The 13,569-nt window shown below is 40.9% G+C and overlaps 1 protein-coding gene across 1 annotated transcript in view; it reads right to left on the bottom strand.

Moving 5' to 3' along the window:
* The window catches only part of TCERG1L (transcription elongation regulator 1 like), a 164,220-nt gene that overhangs the window by 61,502 nt on the left and 89,149 nt on the right, over positions 1–13,569 (bottom strand). The window lies entirely within an intron of this gene.

Raw genomic sequence — 13,569 nt, 5'->3', positions numbered from 1 at the left:
GGGTTTCCTCAGCCACTCTTGGGTGGCTTTCAACAGAACATTAAAAACAGAATAAAACTTCAAACTTTAAAAACTTTCCTAAACAGGGCTGCCTTCAGATGTCTTCTAAGAGTCAGAAAGTTGTTTATTTCCTTGACATCTGATGGGAGGGTGTTCTACAAGGTGGGCGCCACTACCGAGGAGGCCCTCTGTCTGGCTCCCTGTAACCTCACTTCTCGCAGTGAAGGAACTTTCCAGAAGGCCCTCAGAGCTGGACCTCAGTGTCCGGGCTGAACAATGGGGGTGGAGACGCTCTTTCAGGTATACTGGGCTGAGGCCGTTTAGCTAATAATGGTTTGGCACCAGCCCTCTCATCTTTGTCAGTTTTGCTCTTACCAACGCCATCACAGTCACCACCAATGGGGCCAAAAGACAGGACCAATCTTCATGTCCAATCATCGTCAATGCTGCTCAAGTTTTTAATACAGGCATTTCATGACTCAGCTTGGTTATAGATGTGTGCTTACTCCACCCTCAGCAGCTGTTTTTCTTTTGTGCTTGAAGGCAGATTGAAAATGGCATACCCTCCAGAATAATCCACATGCCAGAATATAGAATCCTATCTGTGCAAATAAATCCATTTCTAACACTCTTTCCAGTGTGGCAAAGAATGAAGATCCAGGATCCAGACTGGGAAGGCTTGATATTCAGTGGGTAGCATAGCAACAGGCAAGGAACTAGTTGAACCCTCAAACCAATGTTGCCATTTAGTATATGAATCCTCTTTCTTTATCTTTGCACACCCATGGGTGCACAAAATAGTCATTCATTCAAACATTCATTCATTCATTTAGAACAAGGATAAAATGCTCGATTAAAAAAAAATCAACCAATGTACAAATACAATTGAAAATAAAACAAAGCTGAAATCCGCATTCCACTAAAATACCCTAGAACCATCATAATTCAATTCAAAACAAAACAAAGATAAATGTATAAAAACACAATTAAAGACCAAAAATCAACAAAATAGCCCCTTATCTTAGCTATCTATTGAAATTCATTGCAGGGTTTCACGTATCTTGGCCTGTGTAAATCAACTGCTCTAAATGCTCTAAATTTCTTGTTTTTAATCAATTAAAAAAGTAGTTGTGCAAGCCGCTGTATATTATAGTGGCAGATTACCCACTATCCTTTTATGGGTGAATGGCTGCATTAATTTTCATGGACAGTGGGGTGGGGGGACGGGTTCGTTCATTCATTCTGTTTGTATGCCACTTTTCCACACACAAAAATCATGTCAAAAGTTGCATACAGCATTTCAAACCAATACTACAAAAACAATTTCCTAATAACATAGCAAATCCACAATGCAGTAACAATTTCCTTAAAAAAAATTGAGTAACATAAAAACCACTGTTCAGTACTATACATATAACAACACACAGCATCCAATAGCAAAAATAACAAGGCAACTTCACAGTTTCACTTTAGTCCTAGAAACACCCCTCCCATGATGTTGCTCGCCGTCCTTCTGCAAAAGCTTTTTATCAGGCTTCCAAAAGGAAAGGGTAGGGCAGCTGGAAACCCCCCTCCCATGTTGCTGCTCTAGGTTAGTGTTCTAGCTAGAGACCAGCATTGCATTGGTTAAAAACCTGCCCACATTCTCTGGCATTGGATTGCACAGTTTTCCACCAACAGATACCCCAAAAGGGGGGGGGGAGAGCGCAGTGCCTTCTTCCTCTTCCTGTCAGCAACTTCAGTGTTGCGGTGATGAGAGCAATAAGTTTCTTATTCCCTTTCTCTTCCCCCCAAATCTAGAAGCCAGTTTTAGAGGCAGAGAGGAGGGATGGGGGAGAAAGCAGTGCAGACCTGAATGAATTTCACGGGGCTTTTGATGGTTTCTAATAACATGCACCAATACACCACAGTCTTCTAAGGATCACTTCAAACATACCGGCAGCTGCTACTGGAGAAAAAACATTTCATGCAATTGGGCTACAGTATTTTAGATGGTAAATCCAATCCAGATATTATGGTCTGCTGTGAGGACTGCTACCTTGCTAAGGATTGAGGGGAGTGGAAGTTTACTCCTATTTCTCAAGGACATCCACATGAAGAAATAAAACAGGTGAAGCTTATCCTGCTACAGGAGGCAGGGGGGAGAATTTCATCTCAATTACTGAGTGTCAGGAACAGCAACCAGGGATAGGGAGCTAGCAATCCTAGCTGGCACACAGAAACATTTTTTTCCAGCCTCCACTGGAAGTGAGCAACTTCCAAATCAGTTCTGAATGAGGGGAAATTGGAGGAGGGAAAACTCACTCTCCCATCTCTTCTTGGGCATTTTGGAATAAAAATAAATCAATCTGCTTCCTTCTCCCCAATTTCCACCCCATTAATTTGAGCACTGGTCAGCTTTAAAACACACACATACCTGGCACCAACAGTCCAGTATTCACTGCTTTCCCCATTTTTGTATGTTTTTATCATGCCTTTTAAATGCATTGCTTCTTATAGGATCAATTACGTTTTCACAGCACAAGCCTGGAATTCAGGCTATAAACCAGCACTGCACCTAGCCTCTTATGAGATGAAGGCAGGTTTAGAAAGGGGAGGGATATATATCATAAATAATTTTACTACTGCTTAGGATTTTTTGTTAAGGCTCCATCATTTAGGGCAGTAGAAATGGGAAAGCATATGTAAAGCCCAGAAATGCAACAAATGCAAGAAAGATGCATAGGGCTAACCAGAAATAACAGATAAAGGGACAGAGAACTGTAGACTAATCTAAGTGGCTGTTATGTGCGACCGAGCCAGTTGTGCTCCCTGAATCTGCCTTTGTTCTATGGATACCATGAGCATCATTTGATGAGAAGTAGCAACCCCCCCCCCCTCCAACACTAGTGCAGGGGTCCCCAAACTAAGGCCCAGGGGCTGGATGCGGCCCAATCACCTTCTAAATCCGGCCTGCGGACAGTCTAGGAATCAGCATGTTTTTACATGAGTAGAATGTGTCCTTTTATTTAAAATGCATCTCTGGGTTATTTGTGGGGCATAGGAATTCGTTCATATTTTTTTCCTCAAAATATAGTCCAGCCCCTCACAAGGTCTGAGGGACAGTGGACCAGCCCCCTGCTGAAAAAGTTTGCTGACCCCTGCCCTAGTGGGTTGTGGCACAGGTGAATACTAATGCTCTTAGTCACAACTATGGTTAGTTTGCGTACATAGAATCATAGAGTTGGAAGAGACCACAAGGGCCATCCAGTCCAACCCCCTGCCAAGCAGGAAACACCATCAAAGCATTCCTGACAGATGGCTGCCAAGCATCCACTTAAAGACGTCCAAAGAAGGAGACTCCACCACACTCATTGGCAGCAAATTCCACTGTCGAACAGCTCTTACTGTCAGGAAGTTCTTCCTAATGTTTAGGTGGAATCTTCTTTCTTGTAGCTTGAATCCATTGCTCCGTGTCCACTTCTCTGGAGCAGCAGAAAACAACCTTTCACCCTCTTCTATATGACATCCTTTTATATATTTGAACATGGCTATCATATCACCCCTTAAGCTTCTCTTCTCCAGGCTAAACATACCCAGCTCCCTAAACTGTACCTCATAAGGCATTGTTTCCAGGCCTTTGACCATTTTGGCTGCCCTCCTCTGGACACATTCCAGCTCTGCACCAAGTATCCTACCACTTGTTTGGGAAACAATGTAGACATGTCATTATCCACAGTTCATCTACCTTGTATCTATATGGTCATTTCTTATGGTACATTTCCCTCAAGCCAACTTTAATTCAAATTGAAGGAAAGAACAACCTAGTTGCGTTTAAAGCTGGTAATGTGTCTACAAGCCTTGGTATTAACAAGCAAGGTGTATATTTCCACTTGCTACAAAAAACACTAATAAGATAATTTCATAAGCACCACCAATGATATTACAGATAGGCCTAAATGACGATTTCTTGCTCACTCCTTAATAACATTGTGTTCCCCAGAAGAGTTTTAATTATTGCCTGTAGACGATCTAAGCCAAAGGTTTTCAAAACTCATTTTGAGCGGACAAATCCATGCCCGTGGCATGGATAAAAGGTTGTAGAAGACAAATCCATGGAAGGAAAAACGATTTGCCCCAAAGAGGAGGCTGCCTCTTAGTAGTGTTAGCAATGGAGAGTCACAGAGGTGCACATGTAACACTGACTGGGACACTGGAGGCAAGGAGAGTTCATGCTTTATTCACCACTCATCAAAACAGCATGAAACCTAGGCTGGAAATGTCAGGAACTTGATCCCACAGTCTCAGGGTGATTAATATAATGATCCTGCCTCTCACTGCAGCAGTTTTTACTTCATGTGATGTTAGAATTCAGAGCAGGGCCTGAGAAGGACAACGGTGGCATGGGAGACAGTTGAAGGAACAATATGTAGGACCCAAGGCAGAGAAGGGCTTTACAGAGAAGCACCAGTAGCTTGAACTGACCCCAAAAGGATAATGGAAACCATTGGATGAATCGGCTTGCACTATCCCAAATCCAGAAACATGTAAGATGAAGACAGTCTGCTGGATCAGGTCAATGGCCCATCTAGTCCAGCATCAGGGTCTCACATTGGCCAACCGGATGCCTATGGGAAACCTGCAAGCAGGATCCAATCAAAAGACTCCTCTCCCTTCCTTTGGTTTCCAGCAACTGGCAGTCAGAGAACTGCCATCCCCTGGGGAGGGAGGCAAGAGCCAAATGCAAGGCTACAACCAGCAGTTGCTTCAGACACCTTATAAACACATACAAGATTGCAAAATTCACACACATAAAACATGATCCAAATTTTTGTTTTATTTGCTTTTATGTTTTTATACTGTTGTTTCATCAGTTATAGGTTTTGGATTTTTGTTTTAATGGATATTGTTTTTATAGAGAATTTCAGGGATGCTTTTGAATAGGTAAATGACTACGGTAAATGGTTTTCAGTTCTTCTGTGAGAGGGTGGGCTGGAAGGTAATGGCGCCACCCATTGTTTATATGGGTTGAAAGGGCACTCTCCCTATTCATTATACTAATGTACTGTTCTGAGCTTAGGAGCAGATAACATACTGGAAATTTTATAGCACTACTTTATGCTTCTGAAAGAGTTACACTGTCTTTTCAAGTTATGTCAAACAGTTTCTCTTATTCAGACAAACTCTGCCACATCTTGCTTCATTTCTGTAAAGCCTTCTGTTCTTTTCTTTTCTTCTTTTTTACAGCTGGATATATTATCATAAGCCTTGCCATTCTCATTGTGTGTGAAAATTAACTTACAGTTTTGCATCTACAGCCCATTTAAGTATATATTTTGAAATTTTCCATGTATGGATAAAGTCCAACTGCATGATTTAAGTATACCTTATGCTCACCCAATATGCTTGCTTGATTTAGAGCAATCATAACCTTCCAGGAATAAATATTTGCACACTTTAGCACTACACAAACATAAAAAAGCAATCTCTACAATAGATTGCTTCAGAATTCAAATGCTAAATAAGCACTAAGGATTTGGCTTAATGTCATAATGTAAGAGAAGCATTCAGAATGAAGTGAATATAACCCGGAGGGCTGAAATTATATCTAAGCATAATCCATAAAAGTCCTAACTATAAACCAAGCAATCAGGGTGCTTTTTTATTATTATAAACTTTAGGCCAATTTTCTTGTTGTGATTACTTCCCTGCCATTTCGTATTGTTGAATGTAAAAGGAGACTGCTTGATAACTACAGCATAGCCTTTTAAGAACTAACTCCCATCTCCTTTGACAATATTTCAATATGTGCTTTGTTACATGAGTTGCAGTCTGTGCTAAAATGTAACCAGCATTGTATGTTCTCTTTTATAAAACTAAGATTTAACAGCAACCACCTTTTCAACTGAGCGCTGGCTGAGGCTATGTTGGTTCTAACCAGGGCTTCTTTCTAGCAGCAGAGAAGACATGGGCAATGGACTTCTTTACCCAGCAGGGGCGGGCAGTGTCACTTCCTTGAGCTTCTGACAGCTGAGTGAGGAGGCAGTGGAGAGGTTGCAAGTGCATCAGCATGAACAATGGATCGTCTCCACTGGGGCATCTCCACTGTGCCATCCTCCCCTCCATCTCACCACTGACCCTCCTGGCAAGTAGCAGGAACTCAGCAATCAGGAGGGTCAGAGAAGCACCATCTCTGCCCATCACATTCGCTGCTACTGTCTTTACCCCCCACAACATATAACTTTCCTCACCCCAGCATAGTAACTGTTATTCTTTATTATTATTCCATTTGTGTACGGTTTAGTGCCTAAATAGGCTTCTAAAGCAGTTTACAGATACAAAAACCAATTACCACAGACATTAAAATATAAACCGTAATTAAAATACCCAAGGAAACAATTCCATTCAAACAGAAAAGCAAAACAATTAAAGCAGGAGACTCAGGGTCAAAAGACCAGGGGGTTTGCCTGTGTAAACAGGTGTGTTTTCAAAATCCACTTAATAATCGCAGGATGGCTCTGTCAGTGTTGGTTTCTGCCCATAGCTGTCAAGTTCTTCTTCTCTCTCTCTTTTTTTAAGGGAAATTCCCTTATGCTGAATAGGCTTCCTCACGAGAAAAGGGAAAACTTGACAGCTATGTTTCAGCCATTCACAACTCAGGACAGGCATTGAAAGAGCCTTTTGCTTATATGTCACAGCTAGGGGGAACAGTGTCTTGAGCTGTGCCCTAGTGTATTGGGTGGGGGACTTTGGGACTAGAAGTTATATTTAGCTCAGTGGTGAAGCACACGCTTTGCATTCAGAAGTTCTCTGGATCTATTAGTTGGTGTCTCCAGTAAAAGGTAGAAGGAACCAGGTGATGTGGTCCTCTGTGTAAGACTCTGGAGAGCTGCTGCCACTCAGACACCAGGCTGGCAGATCAATGATCTGGCCCTACTAGTTTTATATGTTCATATGTTCCAGATGGCAAACTTTTGAGGGATGAATTTCAACCCTGAACCTTCAATTGTCTTCCTGTTCTTCTGCTTTCAGTGGCATTATTTGGGCAAGTGAGATTTTAGCATATACTATAATAATATAATAACTGCAAACCTAGCAGTTCGAAAGCATGTCAAAGTGCAAGTAGATAAATAGGTACCGCTACAGCAGGAAGGTAAATGGTGTTTCCGTGTCCTGCTCTGGTTTGCCAGAAAGTGGCTTAGTCATGCTGTCCACGTGACCTGGAAGCTGTACGCCGGCTCCCTTGGCCAATAACGCGAGATGAGCGCCGCAACCCCAGAGTCGGTCACAACTGGACCTAATGGTCAGGGGTCCCTTTACCTTTGCCTTATAATATAAAAGCCTGATACCCTATATAAATGACTGTGTAATTGTGCATTGCTTTTTTCATAGATGATATGTAATTGCACATTAATGCTTTTTTCACAGATGATGACCCATATAGTAATATTATTAGGCACAAATTCAGTGAATCTGGCATGCTAGTGGCAGGACTCCTGCTGGCGCAAAGAAGCTTTCCCCCCCTCTAATCTCCCAAATCCACTTGGAGTGTCAGGAAACCCCCCCCCCCTGAACATTGCACGAGGGGGGGCCGGATCTTTCTGTCTGGCCAGCAGAAATGCTTGAGCCAAGGGAACGATCAGAAGATCTGATTCCTCCTTCTGCCTTAATGCTTGCCCTTTTGGGTTTAGCATCCAAGTTGTTTTTATGTAGGTAGTTGTTTTGCCATTGGCCTTCACAAATGCGACAGCTAGTGGTGTCGTACAATTATGCAACCTTGTGTTCCCTGCAGAGTGTAGTCTTGGACCCAGCCCATCGCAGTACTCCTTTGTGGCTTTGTGCATACCTCGTAATTGTTGCTGTCATATTGTTATCTGGGCAGCCAATTTTCAGAAGGACAGTTCACAGGGCATTACGATTTACAGTGTCGAAAGCCTTAGTCAGGTCAATAAATGCCATATACAGGGGTTGGTTTTGCTCTCTGCATTTTTCTTGAAGCTGTCGAGTGGTGAAAATCATGTCCACTGTCCCCCTAGAGGGCCAAAAACCATTTTGGGATTCAGGAAGGGTCACCTCGGATATTGTTACGAGACGGTTTGTATGATCCTTCCAAGAATTTTGCCAGCCGCAGCTAATAAAGAGATGCCTTGATAGTTTCCACAATTAGTTCTGTCACCTTTTTAAAAGAGATTTTGGCATCCCTAAAGTCTGCTGGGATTTCTTCTCTTTCCCAGAGCTTCTGAAGTTGTTGTGTAAGTTCAATTCCGCCCACTTTGAAGATTTCAGCAGGTATCCCATCAGGTCCACTGGCTTTGTTGTTTTTCATTTGGTTAATGAAAAAGTTGGTACACAACTCTCCGAGATTTGGAGATACCGCAAGCTCATCTGTAACTTGTTTTTGCGGAATTTTACACATCGCTTGGGAAGACAGGTGAACTAATATCAGTGTCCTGGAAGAAGCAAAGATCACCAGTGTTGAAGCAATTATTCTTCAACTTTGTTGGACTGGCCATGTTGTGCGGATGCCTGATGATCGCCTTCCAAAGCAACTATTCTACTCTGAACTTAAAAATGGAAAGTGTAATGCTGGTGGTCAACAAAAGAGGTTTAAAGACTGTCTCAAGGCAAATCTAAAAAAATGTAGTATAAACACCGACAACTGGGAAACACTGCCTGCGAGCACTCCAGTTGGAGAACAGCCTTTACCAAAGGTATCATGGGCTTTGAAGACACTTGAACTCAGGACGCAAGGGAGAAACATTCTAAGAGGAAGGCACACTTCACAAATCCACACTGTGATCAACTCCCACCCGGAAATCAATGTCCCCACTGTGGAAGGCTGTGCGGATCCAGAATTAGCCTCCACAGTCACTTACGGACTCATTGTTAAAACCGTGTTTACGGAAGACAATCTTACTCGGCTACGAGTAATCGCCAAGGAAGAAGAAGAAGAAGACCTCGTAATGAATTATATCATTACTACCCACAAGAACCTCAGCTCACCTAAGATAACTTTTAATTTAAATAGAAATAAGAATTAATGTACTACTTTTGGAGCAGTATCATGAGGAATAAACCACTCAAAACACCGACCTGGAGCTTCCTCCATTTGTCCCCTCCTTGAAGAGCACAATAGATCCCCCCCCCATTCTTCGGTTGCAATTAGAGGTACTTTTTACACCCTGTGTGACAAGAAGATGGAGAGTGTTTTATGGTAGTAATGGCTAATTGGTGCTTTTATTTATGTTTTAGTTTCATTGATGCTCCGTTTCAGAAGCTGGGATGGTATAGGATTAAAGTGCTGCCCAAACAATGGAACATTGGGGGGGGGGGTGACTACTTATATAGGAGCCCCTTGTTCAAAAACACATCAGAGGCAACTTTCAAATTTCAAAAGAGGATAAAAGATAGAGCTTCCTCTCAACCAATTAGCTTATATTTTGTTGCTTTGTTTACCTACCTAAGGAAAGAGTCAAGAGTTCTCTATTTCCAATTATTCTGTCAAAAGTGGAGTAATTGGTTTTCAAATCAGGCAATTTAAAAGCAAATAAAAATGAGATAGTGTTCTAGCCACCACAGTCTTTTAAATAAAATCAGCTGCCTTGCAGCACACACACACAAAAAAAGGAATCAGGCACCCCTCCTCCCCACACTCCACCGCCCAACTTCCCACTGTAAAATACAAAGCTAGGACATTTATTTATTTTTCATCATTATTATTTAGCACCTGTTCTGTACTCTCACAGCTGGATTACACACTTCATTTTGTAAAGTTTATGTCCCCACCTTTCCAAATCCAGCATCAATCTGTCAACTCACCTACCAGAACCGCTGGCTTACCCCAGCCTTGTACAAGCATCCGTTTTTATCAGAATGATGGTGCTACCACGAAGCTAGATAAAAGGACAAAGCTCCAACTAATCAATTGTGATTCAAGAGTACACAGACTAGATTGAGATTGCTGCAAATACCTGTGATTTTCTACTGCAGAAGCAAAAACCACATCTTTGCTATAAGGGCCCTGCAAGGGTAAACCAGGTCTGAGACTATTATAATCTGATTCATGGGGGTTGGGGATTAGTATCTATATGTCCTCTCAGCATTTATTAGTTTATTCTTTTAAGCATCTATGCCCCCCCCCCGCCATAGGTACTCAAAAGTGATCATACTTTCTTATTGTCAATTTCACATCAACAGTAGACCTTGCAGAGGTGAGGAGAAAGATTGTCAGTGTTGCCTCTGCTTGTTAAAAAAAAACTTGCTCATAACTCTCCAAGTGTGCAAGATGTTGAGTATTCAACTGCATCATTTCTGCCCATTACACAATATGCAAAATTAAGGCTATTATTGAGATTGTGGCATAAATTATTACTGTTATGCACAACCTACCATGGCATTTGTGTGGATGTTGGGAATACAACATGCTCAAAAACGTTGGAAAGTTAGAAATACGATGCAGAACAAAGGGTTTTTAAAAAGAAAAACACCAACAACAATTTTATGTATTTGCCGTATGAATTAACAATATACCCGTGCTCATATGTATCCTATAATAGTTGCACACAACAAGGCAATCAATATGAATATATATTCAACCTTATATTCTAATTTGGTCATGCACACAGTAATACAGAGTGACAAGTAATCACTGAGTTATTTAATCTACCCAGGTGAATCCAAGTATTGCTTTTGTTTTTATCGTAAAGCAGTGATGGGGGTATAATCCATAGGGAGATTGGAACTTGAGCAGAGCCCCATTCAATTTCCCCATCTTGAAAGCTGCTGTTTTGTCCCCAAAAGATACTATCTGCTGCAAATAGAGATTCTGGAGCTAAGTGAGAAAAGGGTATAGAGCTAAACCCTTTCTCTTTACACCGTGAGCACAATCCAAAAACAGCTCTTTGTCATGAAAGAGATAGAGCAGGTTCTAGTCATTAAAAAAAACAACAACACAGGGGTGGAGTCGCAGACCTATGGCCCTATAGATTTTGCCCCCCCCATTAAACATATTTTTATTAAAGATTTCTTGTTTTTCAAAAGTATGCATGATGTTGTTGACCTCTAGCTCCCATCAGTCAACATGGCTAACAGTCAGTGGTGGCAGGACTTGTAGCCCAGCAACATCTAGAAGGCCAAAGGTTAGCCTCTCCTATTTTTAACTATTGTGCTTAACATAGTTTGGCCCTTAAATGCAATACCAGTGCAAGGGAATATTGAAATATAAAGGGACACATTTTTTCTCCTTTTCTTGACTGGAAGAACCTATATGCATGAAGACATTTGAAGCTCCCGGGATATTTCATATCTCATAGTAAAATGGCATTTCACAAAACAAAATGAAGCAGCATGCTGGAAAGAAGTCATAGATACCACAGATTAGAGATCTCCCTGTTTCCCAGAAAAGCACAATATCAGCCTCACAAAATATGCACAAATCATGAGTGATCTGCGATCTTTATTTTTTTTTAATCAACTGCATAATGATTTTGTATGCCTGTTGTCTTTGTCCATGGAGTTTTGGGAAAGATTGAGGGCACTGGGAGAAGGGGATGACAGAGGATGAGATAGTTGGACAGTGTTCTCGAAGCTACGGACATGAGTTTGACCAAACTGCGGGAGGCAGTGCAAGACAGGAGTGCCTGGCGTGCTATGGTCCATGGGGTCACGAAGAGTCGGACATGACTAAACGACTAAGCAAACAACAAATAATGATTTTGGCTACTTATAAACACAGATCATGCTTAATGAAGCCTACTGAAATCAAGAGACTTAAGCACCCTTAATTCCATGTTGGATTGAACCCTTGTTTGGAAGCTTCCATTTCTGGTCATTACAGCAATGGTAGAATACTAGTAATTTGCCCAAAGCTAATGAATGAATGGCTGAACTTGGATTCGAGAACTGGACCAGGACCTGCATCTCCTTCCTATGTTACCAATCAATCATCCAGCTCTGAAAAGCACCTTGGTTTATATGAGTATATTGCTTGGTAAAGTATTAGTTAAGGTAACCATTTTAAAATGAAGCCAGAGTATAGGAACCTTTAGAAACTCATTGGAAACTCTATGAAGTTAGTATGACAAATCCAGCTACGCCACACTTAAAACAGTTCAAATAAAATATTCCCTGCTTTTAAAATTTATAATTCTCCACAGCTTTAATAACCACCTTTTAAGTATTTCCTATATTTAGTTAATATGCATGTACTATGTATAGTTCCTTAGAACTACGTCTTTTTTGTCTTGGGGTGTGTGTGTATCTTTTCTAAAAAAGAAAAACAAAATAATGTGTTAGAGAGGAAATGCTACAGATTGATGGCTGAAAATGATACAGGTTTAAAGACCCTTTGTAGGAATACTGGCTTCAAATAGCAGCAGTGGATCTCAGATAGGAACTATTTTTGTTTCAGTGCATAGGTTTATCATCCTGCACACAAATCTGAAAATGCAATTTCAGAAAAACGGGGACATTTTTATCTGATTGTCTACATATTTGCCCTTTATTATAACAGGACAAACTCCTTCTTAGTGCTTATTAGATTGTTACATTTATCTGTAACAAGCAGATTAATAACTTAAAATGATTTTCTACTGTTATGAGACAGAGAAGAGAATTTAACAAGACACATGTAGTGAGTTATTCACAAAACTCCCACCACTTTTAAATGAAACCAAGAGCATAAATCCCCTCTTGCTGTGCTCAAGAATATTCTCATTCATCTTTTCTTCTAGTAGAAATGATCTTATGCTTCAGGGTATAAATGAACCACTTATTATTTTGGGTTAGAGGGAGAAACACAACATAAGCTAAAGCTCAACAATCTGAATACAGTTCTATTGTTCCTTGCACATTCAAATATACCCTTCGTATATGAATTTGTATGAGGATACTGAGTTCTGTCCTTCCTTAAGGCTTATCTGGAAATTTCTAGTAGTAGTAGACAAGTTTATGGCTGCATATTGATGTATAGGTAAACCATGGTTTGGCATTGCAAGGTTGAGCTGCAACAAGTCTCAGACTTCCTGACCATCCCATCCCACTTGCTCCTTCAATGAGGAAGAATTTGGAGGCTTTTGTTTCTATTCTAGAGCAGCCATAGCTTGCTGTGATCTTCATTCCCAGAAAAACTGCCATTAGTCATAACTATGGTTAGTGAAAAGTCAACTTCCTCATAATTTTAAACCATAGTTGGACATTACATGTGAACCAGGACTGCAATAAGCATGCAAAATGGACATAGTGCAACTGAGAAGCAAGGCTTGGTTATAAGAATACAACTCTTGATTGGAAGAATGAAATAATACTCTTTTAAATTAAATATAGTTTAGTTGTCAAATTTGCACCCCTGAAACATGTAGACAAAGGACCTATGCCCCCCCCAGCTCATCTAATTAATGTTCCTATTTTTTATTTTGTTATTTTGGAACAAACTGCCTATTGTTTTAGCTTAAGCGCCATCTTGTTGCTCATCCCATCATTGCTATCCCATCCCCATGTAAGAATGAAATTCCCTATCGTGCACTATGACTCTTAGTTTAAGTTCCCAGTCAGTCAGGTATACATGCACAATTGCACATGTATGTACCCACA

The sequence above is a fragment of the Zootoca vivipara genome, chromosome 5 (assembly GCF_965207765.1).
Source record: "Zootoca vivipara chromosome 5, rZooViv2.hap1.1, whole genome shotgun sequence".
Classification (NCBI taxonomy): domain Eukaryota; kingdom Metazoa; phylum Chordata; class Lepidosauria; order Squamata; family Lacertidae; genus Zootoca; species Zootoca vivipara.
Note: the sequence above shows the minus strand (reverse complement) of the source record. Positions and strands in the feature narration are given on the sequence as shown.